This window comes from Glycine soja, chromosome 7 (assembly GCF_004193775.1).
Source record: "Glycine soja cultivar W05 chromosome 7, ASM419377v2, whole genome shotgun sequence".
In the NCBI taxonomy this organism is placed as follows: domain Eukaryota; kingdom Viridiplantae; phylum Streptophyta; class Magnoliopsida; order Fabales; family Fabaceae; genus Glycine; species Glycine soja.
This window is the reverse complement of record NC_041008.1, coordinates 28,521,078-28,539,316: the sequence shown is the minus strand read 5'-3', so window position 1 is coordinate 28,539,316 and position 18,239 is coordinate 28,521,078. Positions and strand designations below refer to the sequence as shown.

General features: G+C 36.0%; 1 pseudogene across 1 annotated transcript; it reads right to left on the bottom strand.

Annotated features, from left to right (window-relative positions):
- Positions 1-882: 882 nt before the first annotated feature.
- On the bottom strand, positions 883-14,891 carry LOC114419245 (annotated as a pseudogene). Its single transcript, XR_003668210.1, has 2 exons — positions 10,670-14,891; positions 883-1,121 (listed from the first exon to the last, which is right to left on the bottom strand). The product of XR_003668210.1 is annotated as a 2-keto-3-deoxy-L-rhamnonate aldolase-like (transcript).
- Positions 14,892-18,239: the final 3,348 nt, after the last annotated feature.

The following is an 18,239-nucleotide window of genomic DNA, read 5'->3' as shown; positions in this document are numbered from 1 at the left end:
TACTTTAATTCTCATTAGGATACCAAGATAAGGTTGTCATTTTTAAAAATAGAGATAAAGTTGTCATTTGACGGTAATTGAATTACCAATTTGGAAAATATTCTAATGACTAGAGCGAAGCATATTGCTAATAGGAAATAAGGGTAGAGGGAGTGGGGTGAACTACCGGGGCCATGGTCACCCCTAAATTTTGGGAATCCTTAATTTTTAACATATTTTATTTTATAGCATTATATGTAAATGTACCATAATTTTGTTCAAATTTTCCTGTAACTTCCTCGATGTAGCATTTGCTGTTAAATTTAAATAGTCTACGAATACTTAAAAATATCAAAGATCTTTTAGTATCAATCAATCAAATATTTTTTAAAAAAAACAATATTTTGGTGGGTTCCTATATAAATGGTTCAATTGCCCTTTTTGTTCCCAAATTTTTAAACAATTGAATAGTTTATACAATGATATTTGGTTGTATATAAGGGGTTGTGTGGAGTGGATCATGAAGATTGGAACGTTCCAGAGTAAAATTTAGCTAGGAATCTCAATAACTATGTTGGAACAACAAACTTTGTAGAGTATGGATGTTTTGTTAAATAAGGATTAGGGGGAGAGGGGTCAAACCGAAAGTAATAATGAAAGTCTTGTTAAACTAAAAATGTTACATCAACTCAATTTATCAATGACAAGGAAATATAGAATGCATGGACCAAAAATTTAAATAAAGAATGTAAACAACTTGCAATGACCCCCGACACCATTACATGGAACACAAAGACTTTAATGTAGAAAGATTCACTTTTACTCTTTATAAAACTCTTGAAATTAATTTAATTAACGGAAATATGTATAAATTTTTCATGAATATAAGTGTGTCAAATAAACTTCACCCATAAAAGGTCCTCAAAATATATAACATAAAGTGTACATGTGTTCCAAGGCCATCATCAAAGCATCATAAACAAATCTCGAAACAAATCTCGAGGATCCCATTAAGGGAAATAATACAACATAAAACCAAAATCATATCTAAACCATAAGTTGATCCTCACTAAGACAAAGCATAAATAAATGACTGAGGGTTAGATCTCGCCCCTAAGTCTATCACCACGTCCACCTCAACCCTGAGTGACATGTTCCTTAGAAGTTACAGCATAATCTATTCTCGTATCAAATAACACAATCATCACAGTTCAACAGAAAATACAAGGGTAAACTCATTTTGAAAGAATACATCATGTAATTGAAAACAACATAAGATCGCCATTTCACAAGATACATAGAAAATCCTTCACATTCCCAATATCAATGTAATTATACAACTCGTCAAGTAACACGCCATTCTCAAATCACAAATATCAATGCATGTGTCTAACTATCATGTTATATCATACTAACTCTTTACTCCTGGAAGATTTCACCTTTGAGTTATTAACACAAGTACATCCCTTAACATAGTTGTACTCTATGATCTTACTATTTGAGAGACTTAAATTAACCCTATGGAAGAGTATGGTTTTATCGAAAATGGATGAGCACGAGTTGTGGCTTACCTCGATAAGGCTTGCAAAGACATTAACCTATCTAATCCACTCATCTATTCTATAGGCTCATTTGATATTAGCCACCATGAAAACCTTTATCACTAGGTTGAGTGCCCATCGACTACTCGCAACTCACGTGCCTACTCACATGAAATGGTATTTGTGACACCCTAAAATATGTCTAATTATAAATCGAGGTTTAATTGTATTTATCCTGTTATTTGATTATATGATTGAATTGAATGAGTTGAGGTATGGTGTGAATTAGTCATGTGTGATTTGCTTGATGTGGATGTTGAGTTATGTGGAGTTTTATTGACCCAAGTTGAAATTATGAAATTTCAAATCTCACCTAAACTTATTCGGGTAAAATCACAATCCTGGATTCGTTAACCGTTGGAGCGTCTTCTAATTTTGACTGTAGGTTCCTAATACATGTCCCAATAGTCTGACCGATGGGATTTTTAAAATAACAAATTTTGACCTCTCGCTAAGCGCAATTCCAACTCGAGAGGGAACTGCATTGAGCGAGAATTATTGCGCTTAGCGCAAGAGGAATTGCGCTCAGCGCGAATTGTCACGCTCAACGCAAATTCCAACCCAAGAGGGAATTGCACTGAGCGAGAATTGTCACGCTTAGCGCCAAAAGTGGACTCCCACTTAGTGAGACGAGCACGCTAAGCGAGATCTACAAATTATAAATATGTTCTTCAGTGTGAAAAACACAATTTTTTTCACTCTCATCATCTCCAAACACCCACCCAAACCCAAACACCTTCTTCTCCGCCACCCACCACGACCACCGGTAGCCACCACGAGCCGTCATAGCTTGCCGCCGAACCACCTCAAGGATTCAGAGCGGAATCCTCAGAATCCACCTCAAGGATTTAGTGGAGAAAAACCCATCAATCCTTTCTTTTGTAGCTTTTCTGAGGTAATCTTGACTTCTAAGTTTTTCTCTTAGCTAGTTTGAGTTTATCTTAGTGTCTCTTGTGTTTTGTGTATTGTAATAAGGTGTTTTTACACTTCCTTTGTAGAACCCTTGAAAATGAAATGTTGTAAAAGTTATCTTTTTATAAAATTGATGTTATTTTTGTGACCTTCACTGAACCCCGGTCACATTGGCGTGATCAAAATTTCAAAATGATGTCTCCTTTTAGTAGAATCTGAAACACCCCCTTAGTCCTTTATGTTGTCATTAACATTGTTTCTGAAATCTATACTAAATTTCCTTCAATTTGGTATATAGAACCTTGTGTTTGGACTGACAAACAAGAACGAGAGAGGTCTCTAAGCGACACAAAAAGGAATTGATGTAGAGATCACGATAGGTGAGGGGAGTTTATTATAATTTACGGCTTTTGATACCATAGTTGGGGTCATGGAACCTAACTATGGGGATGTATGTCTGTCCCTGTTGCATGCTGGTTTTCAAGAAAAATAATGTTTTGATTAATGGGATGTGATATGTCTATCATTGATAAATGACATTATTCTTTTTATTAAACTTGTGTTGTCTGAAGACTTGGGAAGTGTGAATCTCAAGCATGAACTGTATATGTATGTATATGCGGAATGTGATTTAATGATGATATTATTATTGATATTAACTAATATGAGATTATGTTGTTATTGATGATTATGTTGATATGAGATGATGTTGTTATTGTTGGCAATGTCATTGAGACGAGATGATGATGATGATGAGAATGATATTGAGATGATGTTGATGTTGAGAATGACATTGAGATGAGACAATGTTGATGTTGATAATGACATTGAGATGAGATGTTAATGATGTTGAAAATGTCATTGTGATGATGTATGTTGTGTATGTACATGGGGGGTGCAATGACCATATTAGCTATCCCTGGTTGGGAAAATAGAGTGGTTAAAGAGTTTTAAGCATCTCTGGAGGGGGATGACTTAGAATCTTTAATTATCCACGGTCAGTGTATTGATGGAGTCCACGTTTCATACTTCATATTGCATGGAAATAGTATAAAATTTGTCAGTAAGTATTTGTAGCTTCTCATGAGGAGGAATACTTGTAATTGGGGACATGTCACTCGGTTTGGAACTCCCTTGAGACTCAGGCTGATCACCGTGAGGGAAGGAGTTGCCTATGCACGACAGGGTGACCTCGACTCTTATTGCCTAGTTTTTCTAAGTGAGAGTGTCGTGTGGACACGCTTAGGCTATTTCCTTGATGAATGGTACCACATTGCATTTGAGAGTTGAGGTCAGGTGCATGCATCATACTAAGCATGATTGATTGGAATTATGGATGGATGATGACTACTTGTTAAGTGTATGTTGAACTAATGAATGTTTGTGTATGTTTATGGTATTTGTTAATGTTTTCTTACTAATTATGGTTCTTTGATTTTTGTATTAATTTCTTTTATAATAAACCCACCCTTGTAACTTTTGTACCGTGTGGTTAGTACCTGTGATGATCATAAACCTTTGTTCGTAGGAGCAGAATGACAACAGTAGAGTACGTGAAGTGAGATTCTTTTGTGGAGTTGCCAAATTGACGTGATGACATTGTGATTATTTTGGGAGATAGTTGTGTTTTATTAATCAACTCCTTCATAGTTGGTTCCATGATTATTTTTTTGAATTGAGGATGTAAATCACATATTTAATTATGTATGAACAAATTTACTTTCCATTATGTGAATGATGTGTACTGAGTTACTATATATATATATATATATATATATATATATATATATATATATATATATATATATATATACCATTTAAGTAATGGTACATTGTTTGCTGAATATATATCGTGAAAATTTTATTTTTATAAGCAAATTAACAGAGTTTTAAATTAAAAATTAAAATTTTCGCAGTTTAGAGTGGTGATATCATAACAACGAGACGGGTCGTTACAATATTCACCAATGCATGTATGATCATTTAAATCAATATCATACGTCATCACACATGCATTCATTAATATCAACACCATAAGAGGTTATAATATCATAGATTCACCATTCATATGCTCATCGTGCTCATGAACTCACCTATCAATAAGCATAGCTAGACATTTGAACACTTTGAATTCTTGCAAACAACTCACCAAAACTCATATGGATGTAAATCTCATGATCTCACATAAAGTCAACTCTAATTATAAAACAACATCATCTCAACCACATCTCATATCATCATCAATAAATCAACCAACACAATCCAAAACATTCATCAATCATCATAGTTATCTCATTATCAATATAATATTCTCAACAACAACATGATAAATAAAGATATACTAACTCAAGCAAGTTGTTCATTGTCTCATTTGAAAGCACGAGGAATATCTCCAACTTTTATGTTTTCCTATAAGCCTAGTATAGAAGCATATTATGCCTAAAATTACAATCCATATGAAGCTTTTACTTATTATCGACAACTTGACCATTGTTCACTAATTTAATCATGTCTAAAGTCATACACAATATTTTTAAGTGAAACCAAAGCCATTAGTTAGCTAACATCTAGAGCTACAACTTTCTTGAAGATCAACAACAACAACAACAACGCCTTATCCCACTAGGTGGGGTCGGCTACATGGATCAACTTCCGCCATAATGTTCTATCAAGTATCATACTTCTATCCAAATCATTAAGTTCGAGATCCTTTTTTATAACCTCTCTTATAGTCTTTTTGGGTCTTCCTCTGCCTCGAATTGTTTGTCTTCTCTCCATCTGGTCTACTCTCCTCACTACAGAGTCTACCGGTCTTCTCTCTACATGCCCAAACCACCTAAGTCTATTTTCCACCATCTTCTCTACAATAGGCGCTACTCCAACCCTCTCTCTAATAGCTTCGTTTCTAATTTTATCCTGTCGAGTCTTACCACACATCCACCGCAACATCCTCATCTCCGCTACACCTACTTTATTCTCATGTTGGCTCTTGACCGCCCAACATTCTGTTCCGTACAAAATCGCCGGTCTTACCGCAGTCCGATAAAACTTTCCCTTTAGCTTGATCGGTACCTTTGCATCACATAACACCCCCGATGCTTTTCTCCATTTCATCCATCCTGCTTGAATGCGATGATTCACATCCCCTTCAATTTCCCCATCATCCTGTATTACAGACCCAAGATATTTAAACCGTGTGACTTGAGGGATAATATGGTCTCCTATTTTCACCTCTGAGTTAGAAACCCTCCTTCTTTTGTTGAACTTACATTCCATATACTCCGATTTGCTTCTGCTTAGGCGAAAGCCATGTGTTTCTAGAGCTCGTCTCCAAGTTTCCAACCTCTCATTCAACTCCTCCCTCGACTCTCCAAGGAGGACTATGTCATCTGCAAAAAGCATGCATCTCGGCGCTATCTCTTGGATTTGTTCCGTGAGGACATCCAGAATTAAGGTAAAAAGGTAGGGGCTAAGGGTTGACCCTTGATGTAAACCAATTGTGATGGGAAAATCGTCTGACTCTCCACCCTGTGTCCTAACACTAGTCGATACCCTATCATACATATCTTGGATAGCTCGAATATATGCAACCCTAACCCCTTTCTTCTCTAGAGCTTTCCACAAAATCTCTCTAGGCACTCTATCATACGCTTTCTCCAAGTCAATAAAAATCAAGTGCAAGTCTTGTTGGGCCATGCGATATTGCTCCATCACCCGCCGTAATAAATAAATCGCTTCCATGGTCGACCTTCCCGGCATGAAACCAAATTGATTCTCAGTAACTTGAGTCTCCTTTCTTAATCTCCGTTCGATCACTCTTTCCCATAATTTCATGGTATGACTCATGAGCTTGATTCCCCTATAATTTGCACAATTTTGTATATCCCCCTTGTTCTTATAGATTGGCACTAACGTGCTTCTCCTCCATTCCTCCGGCATGCGTTTTGACCTCATAATTTCGTTAAAGAGTTCGGTGAGCCACTCAAGACCTCTATCTCCAAGAGTTTTCCACACTTCAATAGGTATGTTGTCTGGCCCCACCGCCTTACCATTACTCATTCTTTTCAACGCTTCCTTTACTTCCTGTTTCTGAATCCGACGATAGTACTTATAGTTCCGGTCCTCTTCTCTTGTGTCTAGACTGCTAGAGTCATATCCATATCCATCATTAAATAAGTTATGGAAATACGCCTTCCACCTTTCCTTGATATCTTTTTCATGCACTAAGACTTTGCCTTCTTCATCCTTAACACACTTTACTTGATCCAAATCTCTAGTCTTCCTCTCTTTACCCTTAGCAAGCCTATATATAGATCTTTCTCCGTCCCTGGTTCCTAGAGCTTGGTATAGTCCGTCAAAAGCTTGGGCTCTTGCCTCACTCACCGCCTTTTTGGTTTCATTTCTAGCTATCTTATACTTATCCCAAGTTTCAGAATTTCTACACCTAGACCACTCCTTGAAACACTCCTTTTTTGCTCTAACTTTGCTCTGAACATTTTCATTCCACCACCACGATTCTTTACCCCTAGGTCCAAAACCTCTAGATTCACCCAACGTCTCTTTAGCCACTTTAATAATCTCTTGGGACATCTTGTTCCACATATCATTTGCACTTCCTTGTGATTGTCCACACCAACCCTCCCATATCTTTTGTTGGAAGATTCCTTGTTTCTCACCCTTCAAGTGTCACCATTTGATCCTTGGTGCTACCATAGGACTTCTTCTCTTTGCCCTATCTCTAATTCTTACATCCATAACCAAAACTCTATGTTGGGTAGTCAAGCTCTCTCCCGGGATAACTTTACAGTTCAAGCAATACTTCCTATCAGACTTCCTGATAAGGAAGAAATCTATCTGAGAACATGTCCCTCCACTTTTGTAAGTGATAAGATGTTCCTCTCTTTTCTTAAACCATGTATTGGCTATAGAAAGATTCAAAGCCTCCGAAAACTCCAAGATGGATTTACCCTCCCCATTCATTTCCCCTAGGCCAAAACCCCCATGCACCCCCTCAAAACCTCTAGCCACGCTACCTACATGTCCATTGAGATCCCCTCCTAGGAAAACTTTCTCTCCTTGGGGTATATCCTGAAGTACCCCTTCTAGATCCTCCCAAAATTTTACCTTAAAGTGTTCTGCTAACCCAACCTGAGGTGCGTACCCACTAATAACATTAAAGGTGTCCTGTCCCACTACCAATTTTAAGACTATGATACGATCTCCTACTCTTCTTACATCCACGACATCCTTCTTCTACTCCTTGTCCACAATAATCCCTACCCCATTTCTTGATCTGATTTTTCCCGTATACCACAACTTAAATCCCGAGTTGTCTAATTCTTTCGCTTTTTCACCTGTCCACTTAGTTTCTTGTAAGCACATAAAATTGATCTTCCTCCTCACCATAACATCCACTATTTCCATAGATTTTCCAGTAAGTGTGCCTATATTCCATGTACCAAAGCGAATCCTCCTGTCATGAACTAGCTTCTTTACCCACACCCGTTCACGAAAATGTGGGAACCCTTGCTTACTTTTCACTACATCCGGGCGGCGATGCAGCGGCCCTTGCTCTTTTGACACTGTACTCGAGCCATACAGCACGTTGCTTCCGGGCAACGACCTAGCATTCACATAATTACGTAATTGATCCATGTCATAGAGATTCGACAAAGTTTAACGTTGGTTGTCGAAAGCCTAACACAACCCTCTCCTTTTATCCGGGCTTGGAACCGGCTAAGAATAGCAAAGCTACCCTAGGTAATCTATTTTGGTCATTGTAATCAATTACAACTCATTGTAATCTATTACAATAGAGCTTGGGTAAACAAAATAGTCCTTGGGCTCAAATTAATCAATTACAAACCTATGTAATCGATTACAATCAGCTCAGAATTCAAAATCAACCTCTGAAGCTCATTTTAATCAATTACACATGATTTAATTTATTATAATGATTCAAACTGCATACAGTTACGATTTTTAAGCCAAAACATCATCTTTCATCAAAACAAAAATCATTCATTTCAATCCAAAATATTCAACAATGGATTTATGCTTCCACAAAACATTTTCTAACATTTCAAAACATCCATAATAAGAAAGAAGCGAGTTCCCCTTACCTATCAACTCAATGAGTTAGCTTTGGAATGAAGCAAATGAATAAGGGAGAGACTTTGGGTCCAAAATGAAAGTTTCCCTTCACTCCTACAACGGTTCTACATCATCCATACCATCCCAAACCCCAAAATCAATAGAAAACACATTAAAACCTTTTAAATGAACACTTTCATGGAGTTTAGAAGGGTGTTTATGGGGAAAAATGAGAATGAACACAAAGAGAGGAAGAAAGGGGTTTATCTCACCTAGGGATAGCCAACAAACATTAGAAGGGGAGAAAAGGAGCTCCCTTTTTGCACAACACCAAAGTTCTAAGCTTCTTCAATGGTGGTTTTTTGGAGAAGAGGAAGTGAGCAGAAAATGATGAGTTTTTTTTTGTGAAAAGTTTCTAAATTTAAGGGTTTATTAGAGGTTTTTGGTGACTATTTAGTTTCTCTCTCTATACCTTAGCTTCTACTAAGCACACCTACCTCTCTCATAAATCAAAAGTCCATCCTTTTAGGCCTAAACACACCAAAACTACCTAATACACATAAAACACATGTTCAACATCACTAATTCATCAATTAATTAATTCATTCAAGCACTTAACTTAAATTCAATTTCTCTTGTAATTTAATTAAATCGGTTGAACAATCAATAAATAAAACACAATGTTACAATTATTAGCCTAGTCTTTTGTGGGAACGCATGGTTCCTTAAATATCTAGCTTGCAACAATTCTTTTAATAGGTTGATGCTTCTACGTTATCTATATGCCAAAGGCCAAAATGAATAACATATTTAATCAAAATGATATTTTGATTCTTGAAAGATTTCGAATTAGTCACATTAATCCTTATGGATATAAGAGAATTTCTACCATGCTATCATTAATTTGAGAGATTGATACAATTGATTTTTCAACCAATAAAAATTAGTTGTATTATTGTATTGTTATTTTAAAATTTAATGCTAATTTGAAGAAAAAAACTTTAATTTTTTTTTTAAAAAAAATCGTTAACAAAAGATTAGTTTAAAGAAAAAAAAAAGTAAGGGTATGCCAATTAGCATAATAACAAGAAACATAATATGACAACAAATCAATAATTTGACAACAAATCAAGAAAGTGATAAAAAAAAAATCACAAGTTTTTGCTTGTTATTATACTAATTGACATATCTTTACTTTTTGTTGCATTAAATTAATTTGTTGTTACCAATTTTTTTTTTAAATTTAAGTTTTTTTCTTTCAAATTATCATTAAATTTTAAAATAATAATATAATAATACAGCTTGATTTCAATTGGTTGAAAAATCAACTTTATCAATACCCCAAATTAAGAGGCACAATAGAAACTCTCATAAATAGAAACCACAAATTTTGTTCTTTAAAAATGAAAATGTTGATTAGTTTTTGTCCTTTAGAGTGCCTAAATCGGCATTTTAGTCTTTCAAAGACAAAAATGTTGAGATCCATCTTTCTAAAACTAATGTGACAAACTTCAAATCTTTTAGGAACCAAAATAATGATTCATTCAATAAACAAACTGAAAAGAACACAAACCACTCCAACTAAAAAAGCAAAGAAACGTAAAAAAAATAGTCTTTTGATGGCATCTACTAGTCACTAGACTATGTGCATCTTTATTTCAAGTTTTCTTTTTAAACATGATATATTTCAATTGCGACGATGTCTTGCATGAGAAATTTTCTCACGGTGCGTCGGATATATTAATTTCAAATTTAATGGTTGAGATTTTTCTATTTTTTTCTATTTTACTTTTATTGTCTTTTCCGATTTGGCCCTTACCTCATCTGCTACCCCCACCCATTTTTCACTCTCACTCATGCTGTGCACAAGGAACCCAGTTGACACTATTAACTTCACAAAATCACACATCAAAGCCAGATTAACATGTCAAAGACCACGATTTGAATTCAAATGGCTATTTATAACTTGTTCATATTCCGTATGATACAAAATAAGGTTATAATGGTTGGCTGGAATTGGAAATTATTGGGACTTGGCCGTGTAAAATGATGCAAAGCAAAGAAAGGGGGAGAACATGACGTACCACTGTGACCTCCGCGGCAGACCACCTTGCACTGTCGTCAGAGGTGATTTTTGGCAGCGACATCTTGTTTATTTTCTTTTCTTCTCCACCTTGCCCTCCAATCATCACGCACCACCACGGGAAGCATTTTCTGACAACTTTTCTCTTTTCTTTCTCTCTTTCCTCCTTTTGTTTTTCATTTTCATCTTCTATCTTACCCCAGAACCACAGATGGCACCACACGACCATACCACCATGCACCACCACCTTATCTCTCGCTCCCAAACCTCTGATGGCAACCAACTCTGCCGTTTTGGTAGAGAAGAGAGGAAAGAGAAATGGGGAAAGAGGGGAAGGAAGAGAAAAAGTAAAAGGGTATAACGGGAAAAAATTAAAGTAAAAAGACAAAAAAATAGAAGAAAAAACCGCAGCCATAGATCTTCAAATTAAGTAATCCGACAGACACAAATCACTTTCGCACCGTGCGAAACGTGTTTCGCTTCGCATGCAAGACACCGTCTTCAATTGAACTTTCACTCTATTTGATTGAATGGAAAATCAATTGACAAAAGCTCAAGCAGAGGGGTGTCTTTCCAAGTGCAAAGATAAGGCCAAAGTGTTATCTCAAGATTCAAGCAACCAAACATGAATAATCTCTAAGGTCAGTTTCAATTGTCATGTAAAAGACTGAAATCATCATCACGAGCAACAAAGGTTAACACTTAATCACATCAGCAAAAAATTCATTAAGATGGCCCAAGCAATCGATTACCATATCACATCATGAGACATAATGCATTTCAATAGCAATTAATACCTGACAGATTTCTTTTTGTTCCAAATTAAGGTATTTGGAGCTGCACATGTAAAGAGTAATCATGACAGGGGAAATTACAAAACACACACCATCATCGTATTACAGAATGTATTTACAGCAAAACCAAGAGCACAATTACACATCAGAGAAAAAAAAAGCTAGATCAGTTTATAATTTCTTCCATCTAACCACAGGAGGCTTAGCTTGTTTGAAGGAGTGACTTGACTACTGTAATTGTAACCTTCTTGTTTGATGTTTCGCAAAGCCATATAGCAACTATTTCTGTTGGAGAAGAAACAAGAGAACACTACAAAACAGCAACTTTGAATTATTTTGGTTCCTTCTACCCAATCACCATGACAAATGGACCAAATTAGACCACAAATATCATAACATGTCTTTTTTAACAATTGAGATACAGAGAACACCAATAACCAGAGAACTATGAATTACAGTCATACATGGGTCCAAGAGGTAATTTATATGGTTATATGAAAAACCCAAAACAAATAGGAAGTTCAATACTTCAATATTACGAATGCCACAGAATAGCACCAAGTTGAAAGTTGAGTCTCCCATAATTTATGTTTTAACAGATCAAATAACCATAACTCTATGTAATCATGCATCAACAAAGCTGTACAAACCCGGTCTACTATCTAGAAACTGGAATCCCTATTATGCCATCTAATTCAATAAACACAACCTCCCATGCATTTATCTGCAAGTCAATCCAACCCATGCCTACTCATCCCATTGATCAAGGCTACCCATATTATTCAAAGAATAGCCTTTAAAATGTTTTCAGTTGGTAGTGCCTAAAGTCTTAAATTGCAGTTGCAGTCATAGTTGTAATCATGTGGTTACTGATATATGGTAAACGTGGTTAATGCAATCCCAAAGACCACCAAAACGATGATACTGCAGTTGCACACACCACAATTTATAACCTTCGTAGTGTTTATACAAGGCACACATTCAATGAGGCATATAAGCTGGCAAACAGTGCATGTGACACCAAATCAAGCCAAATCATTATAGGAGTACAAGCATATGCATGAGATCATAGAATTTCAACAGCAACATGTATTATGAATTCCCCCACATACCCAGATGAAAATAGAAAGGCAAAACATCATTATCATCAGCAATTTTGAATTATTTTGGTCTCTTCTAACCCAATCCCCATGACAAATGAACCAAATTAAACAACAAATAACAAAACATAATGTCTTGTTTAAAGAATGAGACACATACTACACAAAAAACAGAGCAACTACTACTAAGAACAATCATTTACGGGTCAAAGAGGCAATTTATATGGTCATCATAAGAACCCAAATGAAAAAAATAATAATAATAGGGAAGTATGTCCAATGTTAAAAATGAGATTGAGACAGAATAACACCTAAGAGCTGAGACTCCCATAATTTATGTCTAACAGATCAAACAAAAACAACTCTCCATGTAATTATGCCATAGAAAAACAGTACAAACCTGTTCTAAAATCTAGACAGCCAGAACTCCTATGCTGACATCTAAATCAATAAGTGCAACCTATCATACTTCTATCTGCATATCAATCCAATTCATGTTTACTCATCCCATTGAGCAAAACAATCTCATTCATAAAACATCCTCACAAATATTTTCAGTTGATAGTATCCAAGGTTTTAAATTACAGTTGCAATCAGAGTCATGGTTACTGAAATTTCAGGCACATGCAGCTAATACAGCCGCAAAAACTTCCAGAACTACAAACAATGGTCATGGATCCCAAATTCAAAGCCATTGTAGTGTCAGACACAGCATGCAGATTCATTGAGGCATATAAGATTAGATGGTATGCACTGCAAATGATACCAAATCTAGCTAGAAGACATTAGTGTTTGCCTTAAGATATTAAAATTTCAAATGTATATATCAAATTCCCTAACATGAAAAATAGAGAAGCCAAAACCCTGTACTCATCAGCACCCTCTATACAACATAGATTTTGTTCCACAAATAAACATCAAAGCTTTAGGTGAAATCGGCTATATGAATCATATGACTGGTCAAGTCAGCTACATGGATCATACCACTAGTAAAGTTGCCTAGATGGATTCTGTTGCACATATAACAAACACAAAATATGGAATCAAAGATTCATTTTCATTTAAAATATCAAAAGCACATAAACCAACAACCACATCACCTAATTTACAAAAAATCTAATTATTTTTTTAAAAAAACACCTCTCATTCATTCACTCACTCCAGTACTTCTCATCACCCTCTTTCTCCTCCCCCTCATCACTCTCCGACCCATCCCCGCCCATCTTGAACCGCGTCACATCCTCCACCGCTGCGCTCCGGAACAGCCCCACGTCTACGGCGCCACTCACCATGTGATACCCACGCGACCTCAAATCCCTCGCCCCATCATACACCGTGGCGAAACCTGCGAGATAAGCCCCAATCTCAACGTCGTCGTTTCGGCTCTCCAACACCTTGTTCTCAGCATCCTTCAAAACCTCCCTCACTTTCTTGTTCCCTGGGTCCCACAAGTACCCTAAACTCGCGCTCAGATCCAACGGCCCATCTGCACGCAGTCTACGCCATCAACGGCGGCGATCGCGCCAGTGTTCGCCACTCCCTCCTCGGACTCCACCTGGCACATGATAAGAAGCTCGTCGAGGTAATTACCGAGATACTCGTCGTCCAGGCCGTACTTGGAGGCCCGGACGATGGGATGGGCCGCGCCGCGGAGCCCGGTGGGGGGAAAGCGGCAGTAGGAGACTGCGTCCTGGGCGGATAATGGGGATTCGATCATGGGGAACATGAGGCCCTGCGGGCCGAGGTCGAGGGCTTTCTTGGCCCAGGCGGCGGTGGATTCAGGGACGCGGAGGATGGCGGCGGTGTTCGCGGCGGCGAGGGCGTGAAGGCAGGGAAGGGCGTCGCGGATGCCACCGGGGCCGTGCTCCATGTCGACGACGACGAAGTCATAGCCGGCGTGGCCCGCGATCTCGGCGAGGGTGGGGGAGAAGGAGAGGAGGAAGAGACCATAGAGGGTCTCGCCGTTGCGGAGGCGGGACTTGAGGTTTAGGGGGGAGGATGGAGAGGTAGCGGCGGAGGAGGAGGAGGGGGTGGATTTGGGAATGGGGGGGTTTGGATTAGGGGAAATGGTTAGGGGTTTGGAGAGATGGAATGGGTGGGGATTGGAAGTGGATAGGGCGAGAGAATGGGGTTTGGGTTTGGGGAGAAGCGAAGAGAAAGGGGTGAGTGTTGTTCTTCGGGTTGGGGGAGCTCCGATGGTGCTTGTGGTTATGCTCCCCATTTTCTTAGTTGCATCTACTACTATTCAGTATTCACCTCACTCTCTCGACTACTCCACTGAAGTGATGGTGGTGTCTCACTGTTTTTGCGTTTCTCAGATTTGTTTCTGTTTTTCTTTCAATGACCGTTATAATGTTTTATTATTTTTTAGTTATTTTCTATCTTTTAAAAAAATTATTTTAATCATTTATCTTATTTAAAAAAATTTAAATAATATATTATCTTTTAAAAAAATTACTTTAATAACTTATTTTATTTAAAAAGTTCAAAATCATCTTTTAACTATTAAAATATATTTAACTTTATCCTTTAAATAATACTTAGGTAAAAGAATGTTTTAAATATATTTAAATAGTTGATAGAATATTTTAAATAAAATAAATGATTAAAGTAAATCTTTAAGAAAATAAAATACAACTTTGAAAAAATAAATAAAATAAATGATGAAATTAATTTTTTAAAAGATAAAGATTCAAATTGAACAAAAACAAATAAGATAAAGGACAAAAATAATTATTTAACTTTTTTTCAAGGTTGTTTGTTCGTTTTGTTAATTTTAGGTCTAATTATACAATTGATTCTCTAATTATAATTAAAAGTTCAATCAAATCTTTTAATTATTAAAAATTCTACAATTATATTATTTTGTTAGTTTCATTAGTTTGATTAACATAAATAAACATTTGTACATCAACTGCCAATATAACCGATGTAAAAAAAAAAAATTAATGCAATCATTGTAAAAATGACATCCTTGTCAAGATTTGAGGCTATGTAAATAAATATTTTTACATCGGTTGTCAATATAACCAATGTAAAAAGACAATTTAACATCAATTATTAATATAATTGATGTAAAAATTGTTTATTTACAAATTTTTTATCAATCCAACTAACTAAGCCGATAGAAAGGGCATAATTATAGTATTTTAAACAATTAAAGAACTTAGTTGTACATGCATAAGAGTACAGCGGTAACTTTCTCCTTATTCTGATGTGGTGACTGCTTGTTCTCTTCGTCGTGAACTCCTCATCTCTTGTGGCAAGGGTATTTATATAGGCACTCTGATGTTCAAGTTAGAATTCCCCCCGATATAATAAATAAGAGTAATAAATGATAATGAATAGTGTAATGTTAAATCAAGAATCTCACCCTTTAATCATACCCTTTTGGGGGTTGTGTCCCTTATACATACACTAACTAATTTTTTTAAAAATTAGAAGACTCAATTGAACCCTTAAATATAATTAAAGAACCAATTATATAATTAAGCCTTAACTTTATGATTCGTCATGTGTTCATTTGGTACTCAAAGAGTGTTAGAGGGGGGATTGGAATTATCTTTGTCATGGAATTTAACATTAAAGTTGATTGAATACATCTTGTTGACTCAATATTTTTAAATATTAATTTATCGTATTCTAAATAAAATAAACTAAATAATTAATAAATATGTTCCTAGCATGGATCTTAATCACATGTTTCTACTTTACTCAATAAGTTAAATTTCAACTTGATTAATTTGATATTTAAATATTATGTATTTATTTTAATGCTATATATTATTAAACTGTAAATCTATTATATATATCCAATCAATGGAGCTTAGTTGGCGACACATGCTGAGATTATGTGAGAGGACCTGAGATAAACTTGGAACTCATCTCTGTTAGACAAATGGTCTCAGTTATCTTAAGAAGGGGGGCTTGAATTAAGATACAAAGACTATTCCCCGATTAAAATTTCGCTCTCTCTTTTTAGATTGACAATGCACCCTTAACATGAATTACTCAAAAGACAATTCAGAATAAACTTCTTTAAAGCAAAAGATAAATGGCAATAAATAAAAGAAGTTTAAGGGAAGAGAGAAATGCAAACTGATTTATACTAGTTTGGCCACTTCCCGTGCCTACGTCCAGTCCTCAAGCAACCCACTTGAGATTTTTCACTCTCTTTGTAAAAATACTTTTACAAAGTCTGAACCACATAGGGACAACCCTTCCCTTGTGTTCAGGAATCCTTTACAACAAGAGACCCTCGGTCTCTTAATCCCTTTTTAGAAGTAAGAAGAAGAGAAGAAGAAATCTCTCTTGAAAGAGATAGATTGTACAATGAAGATCAATCAAAATTCCTTATTGAATATGCAAGTGTTTGGCCAAGGAATCTTTTTGAGAGGATGATACATTTCAGTTCAGAAAAACTCTTTTAATCTTTTGAGAGGATAAAACTTTTTGGGCAATGAAAACTCTCTCTTTATTCGTGTTTCCAAGTCACATATAAATAGACCTTTGATGGTCATTCATAAATCATTTGAATTGATGTGACTCTTGGAAGTTATTTTATGAAAAACTCCTCTGGTAATCGATTACAAGATTTGTGTAATTGATTACAGGCTTTAAAATTTGAATTAAAACGTTTATTAACTGCTGGCAATCGATTACCATCCATGTGTAATCGATTACACAGTGTAAAATTTGAATTCAAATTTTAATAGCTGTTATAAACCATTTTTGGCCACTGGTAATCGATTACATCCTCTGTTAATCGATTACCAAAGCGTAAATCTCTTGAAAAAGACTTTTTAACTTAAATTTCTTGGCCAAACCTTTTGCTATTTCAATTAGGAATTCCCTTCCTAAAATACTAGAGATCTTCTTGATGTTGTATCTTGTATTCTTGAATCATTGTCTTGAATTAAACTTGAGAAGCGCATTTTCATCAAATCATCACGATCATCATCAAAACATCAAAGACAAAGGAAGGCTTTGCTTCTACAATCTCCCCCTTTTTGATGATGACAATTTAGTTCCTGAAATCAAGATACAAGTAATGTATATGAATGATATATTGCGTTCACTCCCCCTATGTTTTGGAATTGATGATCACTTGATTTCTAAGCTTTTTCTAAGCTTCTCTACCACTCCATTTCTCTCCCCCTTTGGCAACATCAAAAAGCCAAAGTTTGTGGGAATCAATATCAGATAATATAGGACAAAGATCAATCATAAGTTGTAACCAAACATAAGCAAATCATTAAGAAGTCATAACCAAAATATAATCCAAACAGTCATAATTCAAAACCACATAAATAAAGTGCAGAAAATAATAACCTAAATATCATAGCCAAAATACACGACTTATAAGAAAAAGAAAAAGAAAATTATAAACTAAACTCTAAGAAGGTAGAGGTGGTGGTGGAAGATCGAAGCTCTGACGAATATAACCCACATCTTCTTCAAGTTATGTGAGACGGATATCCATTCCGGCAAAGCGATTATCCAAAGAATTAAAACGTTCACCAACATAAGTACGAAGACCCCGTAACTCGGAAAGAACTTCAGTCATAAGGGCTGAATCATCTCGCTGAGGAGGAGGAGAAGGAGTACACTCATCTTGTGGAGGAAGTGCATCTTTCTTCAGCCATTGACCATTACGATCCTTACGGTATCCAAATGA